The following is a 13,211-nucleotide window of genomic DNA, read 5'->3' on the forward strand; positions in this document are numbered from 1 at the left end:
ATGGGTTTAAACCCATGCATTCTAAGTATTTAAAATGGTGTATTATTAATTTAATTATTTCCCTTCAACAAAGGGTAAATCCATTTTTCTCATGCTATGATAACTCCCTTTTCATTCCTACTAGAAAATGTGCATAGCTCGTTTGGAGGTTCCTCATATGGTTGGGTTTTTTTTAAATGTTAGATTATCATGTTGTGATTACTCATCTGAGGTGGGTTCCAGTCTCTAGTATTTTTCAAGGATGTAGTAGCAATCGTTTGTTTTTGTACTATGCTTAATCCATATAGTCTATGGTTTACAAAAGTGGGTAGAGTATAAAGCCCCCTTTTACATTTTGGATCGGGGTCATGGTTCAACTTTGCCTTTCTCATTGGTTTCATGACTTTACTTCATTATAATCTTCTTGGCCATGATACTGCTGAATAGAGGATAGGCCATGGCTCCTCATTTCTAGTTGATAACTACATATTTTAGTTTACATTCGAGAAGATTTAAGTTGGGTGTTAGTCTTGGTAGAGAGTGGGATTTGTTAGTTGGGAGGCTCTCTTAGGTTTGATGAACTGGCTTTGTGCTGTTAAGGATATATTTGGTTTGGTTTGAAAGGATTTTTTTTGTTCTGACGGATGTATTGGCCCCATGTTTTTCTTTTCCCTTAGTAAGGATCTATTTGGTTTGAATAATATAAATTTGTACTTGCAAATGCACTAGTGATTGCCTTTGTGTGGCTTTGATTGTTTTAGGTTTTCTTGGTATTTATCTTAGTAGTGTTGTACATCTACCACCTGGCAAAGCCACTTAGGTTAGACCAATAGAAAGTATTTCCTCCATGTATGTGGGGGTACACCACCTCACGTGGGCCTTAAAATTTCTAACTACTACCGATGACATAATGTCATAGCACGGTCATCCCTAAGGACATAACTTCTAACTACGGCTCTAAGAACCGTTTATCGATCCTAACTAACAATCACACCAAGGGTGAATTAATGAACTAATCCATAGTTCTTCCCTCACCCTTCCTTGATGTGATGAACAATGAACTAATCCATAGTTCATCCTTCACCCTTCCATTGATGGTATACATACCGAAGCTATGATTATGTATTCATATGATTCTTCAACTGAAAATTCTTCAAGCTTGGATCCATGCTTCATATGAAAGCGCACATCTAAGCCCATTGATGTGATGAACGTCTCATAGTGATCCATTGGTAGTATACATACCAAAGCCTATGACTGTTTGTTGATATCATTCTTCAAGTGAAATTCTTCAAGCTTGGACCTACGCTTCATATGAAAGAGCACATCTAAGCCCATTGAAAGTATACATACCAAAGTTATGATTTTGTTTTCATGTGATTTTTCAATTGAAATTTTTCCAAGCTATACCAACACTTATCACTCTATTCCCATGCAGAAGTATCCATACTCATTATATTTGCTCGAGCAGAGTTTTGATAGGGTATTTCGTGTTGTCATTTGTATTGTGGCTGTGCTTTTCTATTTTACTTTGTAGATGGGAACAAGTTTTTCTAGGGGTGTAGGTCATTGGTCAAATATAGGAACTATGATATTCTCCATTGCCTGTAGGATAAGTAGCTAAAATTTACTACTTTTTTTAAGATTGTACTATTTCAAACCTTCCAATGTGTGTTCCTACTAGTGCTTCGTGATTTTGGTGGGTTGGTGCAACAATGAGCAAGTCGAACTCTCAGTACCATTTGTTGTTAAGGAGATTTTTCTCCATGTTTATCTATTTTCTTTTAGTTTCTTTGATGGGTCGATTTTGCTTATCTAAGTTCTATGTGTGCTTTGGGGAGTCGAATGATTGTAGGGCTATTGATGTAAGGTTTCAACTCAATCACAAGCTCTTGTTTATTTATTTTTTTGTAGTGTAAGCAATATTAGACTTGATCGCACATGGTATGTGGTGTATTAATTACTAATTGCATTTTTCCATTGAGTGGTTGGGTCTCTTTTGGGTTATCTTGTGATAACTTGTGAGTTTCTAAGGGTGTTCAAGATAGCAAAAAATATATAGGAATGTTCATTCACCTCCATTACTTCTTACATATGTAAACAAATAAAATTTTCTATGCATATCACATTGGATGCAATGTAGATTACGCCTATCCATAGAGATCTCAACACTACCTAAATCAAGACCTCTCTAATGATAGCACTATTGGCCATAATTTGAAACTCTATAAAAAAAAGAAAAGTTGAACGAAAAGAGACCACGAACCTTCATTTCAACAACTTAACAACCATAGAGAGACAAAGAAATCACACAACAAGATGAGAAAGTTAATACAAAATGTGAGTACAGAGAACGTTCAAGTGCAAAAATGTGTGTGTGTTAAGAATTAATAATCCCATCAATAAATGAGCCATACAATTAATTCAATCATTTGGATAAAAAAGCACTGGTTGGAAAATGTAAATTTATAAAACTAAATCGAAGTACCTTTTGACAATAATGCAATCCAAAACTTTTATGAAAAACAAAATAGGTGAGCTGGCAAAAGAATTTTTCTTTATATTGGGTTTGCTAACTAGAATTAGTACAAAAATGTTGAATCCGTCAGGTAGTCCAGGCTCCGAGGTCAAGGTCCACTTACTTGCCACCATCCAAACCAACCAGTTGTTAGAACAAAATCCTTGGGTGCCAACTAAATATGTAATATATTACTACCCTCTTCCAAAATCCAAGATATGATGGGACAAGGTCCATAAATAATATGCATGGATTTCCTTAAAATTTTTGAAATATGCAAGGGGAAAATATGAAACTTTCATGTCCCCCCTCCCACAAAATATAAGGTATATACCTTGAAAAATATGCAAGATTTTAAGATTTGTACATATTTTTCATAATATGTGAGGCCCAAGGGGGGGGGGTCTTTTGGATGAGGGGGGTAAAACAAAAAATATAATAAAATATGAAAATCCATCCCCTTTCAAATGAATGTAACTTTTTCATGTGTTACCCAAATTTCAAGGTGTAAAGACACATTTGAAGCTCTTTTAGTGTAGAATACAACTACGTTAATTTGATTAATTTCTATGCATGGCATATTGTTTAATTCATCTCATACTCAAGATTTTGGAGTTGGCGCCCCAGGAGAACAATGAAGTTGAATTTGGGTAGATAGGTAATGCCTGTATCCCCTGGCTTGTTATTGCTTTACCAAAGAACATGAACATACATTTCGAAATTCTAAGAGGAAAAAAGGAGCTTTATAGGAATGTAAGAAAATAGTTGAGGTTTACATTCTAAAGAATTTTAAAAAATCCTAAGGGGGGTAATCTGCATCCCTTAGTGGTATTTAAGGGCTAAATACATTAATTGGATTAAAGCTAGGGAGGTAATCCCCTCCTATGAAAGTTTTAAAAAAGTAAAAATGAAAGTAGAGAGGTAAAAATTTAGAAGTTTTAATTACTGAGAGAATCCACCTGAGGTACCCTTCATTAAAACTGGAAGGTAATCCTCACCCATGGCAATTCACCAACAAAAGTAAAACCCATGTTTAATAAGGGTATTAGAAAGTGAAAGAAAGAATGGTTCTCGCTTTACAATTTAACAAATTTAAAAATGTAATTGAAGGGTATAAGTAGAAATTAATATATTACTAATAAAATAAAATTATAAGGTTATAAAGCTTAAATTCCCAAGATAAGGCTTATAAATCCATATATATATATATAGAGAGAGAGAGAGAGTTTGAATAAATTAGTAGGTGACCAAGAAGGAAATAAAGAGAGAAATAAGTAGAGAGAAGAGATGAAAATGTAACAAAGAAATATGAAACATATAAATAATTAAATAGGTAGAAATTAATAAATTAAAACATAAAAATTATAAGGCCTAAAAATCAAAGATGAGGGTTATTATGCCTAAATTAATAAAAAGGCCTTATAGTTTTTATGTGCAAATCTTGAAAGAGGTGCAAATCTTGAACAGATATCACGACTGCAGCAGCAAATTCAAGAGTGCTGCAAAAAAGATGAACATTTTGTGAAGAAAGAGACTACCCTGCTAGCCCAACTGCAAACACAGGCCGAAAAAGAAGAGTTCCTCACGATCGCCACCCCATAGATGGTACTTCCTCATGGCCAGGCAACATCCACGGTCAAGGTTCCTAAGCCTGTTCTTTCTTAACATGTACCTTCAGGTCAACTGCTCCCAGCCTCCTCTACGACACAGCCTCTCCTCACCACCATGGCATCTCTGCATGTCTCACCAGCTTGCACTACACCTTCTCCACTGGCCCCCCCTCCCTTGGTTGTCTACAAGAGACCGGTGTCACTGAACGACCCCGCTGGAGTTACTTTCAAGATTCGTAATGAAGTCACTCCTCCTTTGGACTTCAAGCCTCCGGAGTCCGAAAGCCATGCCTTCATCCTTGCATCCCAGGCATGATTGTTCTGCATGTGGTTGCACACCTGGCACCCAAGGAAGAGCCGCAAGAGATGGCCTAGTTCACTGTTCGTCTCTGTTTTTGTTTCTACCACTAGGTTTTCAGCTGAACAGAAGGTTTCGATTATCATTACAGGTGGCACTGTTAATGATCAGAAATTCTGTCAGAAGTCTGTTGGTCTTTTTTTGACAATTGTATATATATTTAACTCCATATTAATATAACCCGCATTTCAAAAAAAAATTAATTAATCAAAAAAGAAAAAAATTAATTAAAATATTTTAATCAAAAATTAAAATATAACCCATACTTGAAGGTGGGTGTAGAGCATGTCATGTCCTTGGTATGCATGTGCTTCAATATGGACTATTCTTCCACTAAGCCTCCCTCGAAATTAAAAAGGGTTTAAGGTTGTGGTGCAAGATCCCCCTCATAGGTGCCTCTTTTTTCTTCTTATCCCCTCCATAAGGTGAACCATAATGAGTTGGAATGTACACAAGCTTTACAAACCTATGTAGCACAGCAGTCGTAGCATCTGATACTTTGCCACAAGTTGCAGAGGGCTATGGTGGTAAGATGGCCAATGGATTTTCTTCTGATACAAGAGCTATTTTCAATAGCAGATGTTAGGACCCTGATGCCATCTATTGGCTTAGAGGTGTGGTCCTTGCCAATATGTAGGAGTGGAGGGGTTTTCATTTTGGTCTCACATGTGATGGCTACGAATATATACGATCAAAGTGAGTTGATCATAGGAGAGGTAGTATGAATGGGTTTACACTTAAATGATTCTAGGATCTACATTCTGAATTTTTGTGCCACTACTTGTAGATAACAATGCCTTGCTTTCTAGAGGCGATTGACTAAGAGCCTCTCACATACCAAAGCCTATGACTATGTGTTGATATCATTCTTCAAGTGAAATTCTTCAAGCTTGGACCTACGCTTCATATGAAAGAGCACATCTAAGCCCATTGAAAGTATACATACCAAAGTTATGATTTTGTTTTCATGTGATTCTTCAATTGAAATTTTTCCAAGCTATACCAACACTTATCACTCTATTCCCATGCAGAAGTATCCATGCTCATTATGTATGCTCGAGCAGAGTTTTGATAAGGTATTTCGTGTTGTCATTTTTATTGTAGCTGTGCTTTTCTATTTTACTTTGTAGATGGGAACAAGTTTCTCTAGGGGTGTAGGTCATTGGTCAAATATAGGAACTATGATATTCTCCATTGCATGTAGGATAAGTAGCCCTTATGACTCAATTGATCCCAAGTCTTTTATACTTGTCTTGCCTTGACGTTTGTTGGGTTGATGTAAAACAAACGCTAATATTCTCAACGATTCTAATCTCAGCGCATAGGGAAGGGCCCGTTCCCTCGGATTACAACTCTTTGGGGAAGAAAGTGCGCTGCCTCCCCACCTGCACTATGTGTGGTTATATAAAGTATAGTTATATAAAGTATATTGTGTGTGTGTGTATATATATATATATATTTATATACATACATACGTACGTACGTACGTACGTACATACGTACATTTGTTGGTTAGGTTCTCTGTTAAGTATCTCTAGTTAATGAAGATAAGGGGAATACATGCAGACCCTTTAGGTTAGCATTAGGTGTAAGGTTTGTCCCATAACCCCTTGTAGTCCTCTATGGATAGGTGTAATCTACATTGCATCCAATATGATATGTATAGAGAAATTTATTTATTTACTTATATAAGAAGCAATGGAGGTGAATGAACATTCCTGTGTATTTTTTGCTATCTTGAACACCCTTAGAAACTCATAAGTTATCACAAGCTAAACCAAAAGAGACCCAACCACTCAATGGAAAAATGCAATTAGTAATTAATACACCACATACCATGTGCGGTCAAGTCTAATATTGCTTAAACTAAGAAAAAATAAATAAACAAGAGCTTGTGATTGAGTTGAAACATTACATCAATAGCCCTACAATCATTCGACTCCCCAAAGCACACATAGAACTTAAACTAAAAGAAAATAGATAAACATAGGCAAAGTGGAGAAAAATCTCCTTAACAACAAATGGTACTGAGAGTTCAGCTTGCTCATTGTCGCACCAACCCACCAAAACCACGAAGCACAAGTAGGAACACACATTGGAAGGTTTGAAATAGTACAATTCTAATTGAGTATCACGAATATGTAAGAGACTCACATATTACCTAAATCTCAATGGGTGTATTTGTATTCCAAGTTGAGCATCCAAATTCTTGTACACACCAAGTATGTACGTCTGCTTCACTTTCTGAAAAGGTGCAAAAATACGTCTGAAATAGAAACAATATTAAAATACGACATTATTGAACAACAAGTTATGAGTCTAGCTTCTATCAAAATTTCATATATGAATTGCTACATGTAGTGTTGGAATGTAAAACAACATTTCTGAGAATAATGTTGACAAGTAGCTCCCACATATCATCATCCACTCTCTCATAGTAGCATCCCATAACTACTAGTGATCTAGCAGGAAGAATATTGCCCCAATTGTCTGACATTGCCTTGGATATTCTTTCCTTTTCCTTAGAGCACTTAATAATGTAAAAGTTTGCATCTTCCTCCCCATTACTTGACACATTGGCAGCAAAGTTGTTGCCCACACACAATGTGTCACTCAAGGCATCTGGGTGACCAATATACATGGGGGTATCAACATCCTCTTCATCACTGGAGATATCATTTGATCCTTCACCATCACCCATGGGGATAATGGTACAATAATCCCAACTTTCTACATACACCTTATTCTTGCATCATCTCCATTTTCCCTGCATACATGGATCACAAAAGCAAGAGTTTATAAATTACTACATGTAGTGTTGCAATGTAAAATGATAGTTATGACAATACGTTTATAATTTGTTTTATAAAAGTAAAAAACCCTTAGCTCAAAATCTGTCGTTTTCGGTTCAGCATTCAGTTACATAAATATAAATGATTTCTATGTGCAAGGACTTAAAGATAGGATGATGGTATCCACTTTGATTTCAGTAGAACTTAAAGATAGGATGATGGTATCCACTTTGATTTTTTTGTGTCATATAAGTGAAATGCATTAACGATTTTTACATGCAAGGGAAATCAAAGTTTCCTTCGCCATATAAGTGTCAGGACTTCAAGATAGGACGATGGGATCCATGTTGAGTTTTTATTGCACATCTTTGCATTAGCTTGACATTTCATCTTCTTTTTTGGTAGGTAAATCTTATTTTGATTAAGGGACTTCTGAATAGTCTTATTTTGGTAAAGGGACTTTTGGTAAATCTTATTTTGATTAAGGGACTTTTGAATAATCTTCCAAGAAAACTTCTTTTGATTCATTGATACTTTAGTACTTGTTGATCATGCCATTGATATCAATGTAATAATGAAGAATTCAAAGCTTACTATATTGAGCTAGAGGCTTCGAATCCCTTGCTTAATACTGAACAATTAGCTAGATCTCAATCAATTGCACACCTGAAATCATAGATATTTGCAAATTTTCTTGTTGAGTCTGATTGTGCAATGGCGCCCATGTTTTGAGGCATCTCAGGTTCTATTTTCAGTAGCGGTCATTACTGTGGGACCATGATTTCTTGAGCATACCTTATGCAGATCACTCTAGTTGCAGTTTGAGTAGTGTGCTCTCATTTGTGGTGTGCATTGGGTTGCAGAGGATGATTTATAGGCCATTTGGATGCATTGCGGTCCTTATTGGATGCGCTGATAGGCCGAAATTGCCTTGTGGGATGCTATTTTTATGGACGCTTTGCACATGGATGCTATTTTATGCTGAGGGACAGCTTTGACACATTGCAGGTGATGCACTAATAGTGTTGTGCTCTCTTGGATGAGATATTATTAATGCATATGCCAGTGGACAGTGTTTATGCTTGAGTCATATGGCACTTATTGGCATTTTGGATTGCCATTGCAGTTGGCATTTTCCTTTGGGCGAGATTTTCTCATATGGATGCATACTACATGCACATGAGTTAGCTGCATCTTTTGATGCTTTGAGACATGAGTTTTGGTGATATTTCACTCTATTGTGGCATACACATTTGGGTGCACCTGGTGTTTGGTGTGATTCTCTCTTACAGGCACTAGCATTTGGGATTTTGCTTCATTTGCATCATGGCATCCTCTTCCATGTCTGAAAAGGAGTTTTTCAACATTAAAAAGTTTAATGGGACAAACTTTTCTTTGTGGAAAGAACAGATAAGGGATGTGCTTATTCAAAAGAAGCAGATTAAACCCTTGGCAGGGATTGAAGCTAAGCCTGCAAATATGTCTGAGGATGATTGGAATGAGTTGGATGCATTAGCAAAATCTACTATTAGACTTCATCTTGCAAAGTCAGTTTATTTCACAATAGTAAATGAGCAGACTACGGAAGATTTGTGGAAGAAACTGTGTGCCACTTATGGAAAGGAAACTGCCTCTAATAAAGTTTACCTCATGAAGAGGTTGTTTGAGCTGCAGATGAAGGAAGGGGTCTCCATTGCTTCTCACTTGAATGAATTCAATATTATTTTCAGCCAGCTTCAGGTTCAGAAGATGAATTTTGATGCGGAGACTAAGGCAATATTTCTCTTTTGTTCATTGCCATCCTCATGGGATACTTTCCGTACAGCTGTCAGTAACTCTACACCTGGTGGAGTACTGAAATTTGATGATGTTGTGGGTAGCTTGTTGACCGAGGAGATTAGACGGAAGTCTATGGACGGCAACAAGCAAAATGCAGCCTTAAATGTGCAAAGGGGCAGATCACAGTTCAGGGGGAAGTCCCAAGAAAGAGGGAAGTCTCGTAGCAAATCCAAGGCACGGAACATTGAGTGTTACCACTATGGCAAGAAGGGCCATATGAAAAAGGATTGCTACAAGCTGAAAAGAGAGCAAAAGGATAAGAAAAAGAATGCAAGTTGGGGTGCAAATCAAACGGAAGAGAGTCCAAGGGAGGACAAAGGAAAAGTGAAGATCGAGGAGATCAATGCAGTCACACATGATAGTGACAATGACGTTCTCTTCATGTCTAGTTTATCTATAGAGTTGCTTACCACTTCAGATGATGCATATTCCTAGGATTGGGTTTTGGATTTTGGTGCTTCATTCCATGTTACTCCCCATAGGGAATGGTTCTCCACTTATGACAGTGGAAAGACAGGTTGTGTGCATCTTGGAAATGACTATGCATGTGACATAGTGGGAGTAGGTGACATAAAGTTTTCTTTTGCAAATGGTTTTGCATTTATTTTGAAACATGTGAGACATGTGCCTAAGTTGACCAAGAGTCTTATTTAGTGGGTCAACTAGATGATGCTGGTTTTCACACCACTTTTGGCTTTCAGAGTTGGAAAATTCAGAAGGGCTCTATGCTTTTGGCGAGGGGTGCCAAGTGTGGGACTTTGTATCCCTTACATGTATCAGGTATTTGATCATGTTGTTGCAATAACCGAGCAGCCAAGCACTTCTTTGTGGCATTGCAGGTTGGGGCACATGAGCCAGAATGGAATGAAACTCTTATGCCATTTGGGTTATGTACCGCATTTGAGTTTCTCTGATTTTGAATTTTGTGAGCACTGTCTCTATGGGATGCACACTAAATCAGTCCATAAAAGAAGGCGAAAGAAAGAGTTTGAAAAGCTTGATTTGGTGCATTTAGACATATGTGGTCCCATGCCTACACGGTCATTAGGCGGGGCTGAATACTATGTGACATTCATTGATGATGCAACTAGGAAAGTGTGGGCTTATGCTATAGCTCGGAAGAGTGATGTGTTCCAGGTATTTCAAAAATGGCTAGCCTTGGTTGAGAATCAGTCAGGTAGAACGCTTAAATGCCTACGGATTGACAATGGTGGAGAGTATCTCTCTCATGACTTTCAGCATTTTTGTGATACATGTGGGATTAAGAGGGAGCTCACATCCCCTCGTACTCTAGAGCAAAATCCAGTTGCAGAAAAGATGAACCCTACCATTCAAGAAAGGTTGCAATGCATGCTTTCCAATGCAAGTCTTTCTGGTGGTTTTTGGGCTGAGGCAATGAAGACTGCAGTGCATGTGATCAATAGATCATCTAGTAAGAGTTTGGATGGTGGTATTCCTGAAGAGGCATGGAGTGGCAAGAAGCCCTCTTACTCTCATTTGCATATATTTGGGTGTGAGGCATATGCACGTGTGCCGAAAGAGCTTCGAAAGAAGCTAGATCCTAAGTCTAGGAAATGCATCTTTCTGGGTTATGGTGAAAGTGGAGAGATGGGCTATCGTCTCTGGGATCCAGAAGCAAAGATCATACGCAGCCATGATGTAGTCTTCAATGAGAAGAAGATGCATAAGGCACCCATGAGGGATGTGGAAATGAGGAGAATCACTTTCTAGGATGTGAATCCACCTGCATATGTTGATAGATAGCAAGCTGTCCATGCACCAAATGTGCAAGACATGGTACCACCAAGTACTCCCACAGGTATACAATCAAGGGTAGATGATGGATCATCTATTGGTGGAAATGATGAGCCAAACGTGGCTGATATGCAGGTGGGACAGCAAGCTGAATTGCCCTTGAGAAGATCATCTAGAGTACCTAGACCGCCTGATAGGTTTGTTTCAGGGGTAGATTGCGGGGAGCCTTCTTGCTACAGAGAGGCTATGATGCACGAGGATCAACGCAAGTGGGAGTATGCTATGCAATCAGAGATGAGTTCACTTATGAAGAATAAGACTTAGGACTTGGTTTCTTTGCCACATGGAAAGAAAGCATTGCCATGTAAATGGGTCTACAAGATGAAGGTCATAGGTGATGATGTGCCTAGGTACAACGCCCGTTTGGTCGCTAAAGGGTTCAAGCAAGAGAAGGGTGTGGACTTTGATGAGATATTCTCTCCGGTTGTGAAGATGACCACACTTAGATGCATGCTTGGACTAGTGGCATCAGAGGATATGGAGCTTATGCAGATGGATGTCAAGACAGCTTTCTTGCATGGGGATTTGCATGAGGAAATTTACATGGTGCAGCCGGAAGGCTTTGAAGAAAAGGGCAAAGAGCATTTAGTTTGTAAGCTAAAGAAGAGTCTCTATGGTCTTAAGCAAGTGCCTAGAGAATGATATCAGAAGTTTGATGCTTTCATTCGGTCCGAGGGTTTTAGGAGTGAAATTGATCACTGCCTCTACACTAAAAGGGCTAAGGATAATAGCTTGATAATCCTGGCACTATATGTGGATGATATGCTATTGGCTAGCAAGAATACTTATGAGCTAGATGCATTAAAGGCCAAGTTACATGAGGCCTTTGATATGAAGGATTTGGGACTTGCAGGTCATATTCTTGGTATGCGCATCACGCGTGATCGGAGTAGGAAACTCCTTTGGCTTTCACAGAAGGAGTATGTTACAAAAGTATTGCAGCGTTTCAATATGGAGGGAGGGAAGGCAGTGAGTACTCCATTGCCTCCATATGTGAAACTGAGTCATACAAATAGTCCCAAATCAGATGAGGAGAGGGCCATGATGGCCAAGGTTCCTTATGCATCAGCGGTTGGGAGTCTTATGTATGCTATGATAGCTACTAGACTAGACATTGCATTTGCAGTGGGAGTTGTTAGTCGATATATGGCTAATCCAGGAAAGAGGCGTTGGGAGGTAGTTAAGCGCATCATGAGGTACATGAAGGGTACCAAGGAGATGTGCATCTGCTTTGGTAAAGGAGACATGCGTGTACTTGGGTACATAGATTCAGACTATGCAGGGCATGTGGATAGTAGGAGATCCACTTCTAGTTATATGTTCACCTTTGCAGGTGGTGTAGTGTCGTGTATGTGTCGCGCATAGAAGTGTGTTGCTTTGTCTACCACAGAGGCTGAGTATGTTGCAGCCACAAAGGGCTGCAAGGAGGCTATATGGTTTGATCGGCTAGTGGGAGATTTGGGGATTCATGCAGGTGTACCGACATTGCATAGTGATTCCATGAGTGCTATTCAGCTAGCACGGAATCCGGTCTTTCATGCAAAGACCAAACACATTGAGGTCAGGTACCATTTCATCAGGGAGGTACTTGAGGACAAGCGCATAGAGCTTGTCAAGGTTCATACAGATGATAACCCTGCAGATATGCTGACGAAGAGTCTACCTAGTCAGCTGTTTGAGTATTGTCATGTATTGATGGGCATTGGATAGTATGCTCACTAGTTGTTCTCCCTTAAAGGCACATTGTCCTTTAAGTGGGAGGTTGTGGGGGTTAAAGGTCACTGCGCCTTTACCCCGGTTATGTACAATACTCAAACACATATATAAATGAATGAAAAAGAAGATTAGGGGGTTCTGCACCCACCAAAACTTGTGTAGCTCTCTGTTTCTCTCTCTCCCTCTTCCATTCTTGCTTCCGTTGAGAGCACTCTCAATGAGTGGATGCATGTCCTAGATCAACATTTGCTCCTCAAAACTGAATATAGAATTCCCATCACACTACACAAAATTAGCGGAAATGTGAAATGATCCACAAGGACATGCACAATATCATCCTGGTACTAAAGAGTCGTGTTGCAAAGGCATACAGAAATCCATTATTCGAATCACGAAGACTATTGTTCTTGCTCTAAAATGCTATTGTCAAGACTATTGTTGTTGCTCTAAAATCCACAGAGTATGTATCTGAAACGAATGATGAATAGCTACAGCTTCATAGAGTTCTTTATTTTTTTGCCCAAAATTCTAAAGAATGAGCGATTAAGAAATCAAGCGCAAGTATAGAGCTCTATTGGGTACTC

The sequence above is a fragment of the Dipteris shenzhenensis genome, chromosome 15 (genome assembly GCF_047967505.1).
Source record: "Dipteris shenzhenensis isolate YYH24624 ecotype China chromosome 15, Dip_SZ_1.0, whole genome shotgun sequence".
Classification (NCBI taxonomy): domain Eukaryota; kingdom Viridiplantae; phylum Streptophyta; class Polypodiopsida; order Gleicheniales; family Dipteridaceae; genus Dipteris; species Dipteris shenzhenensis.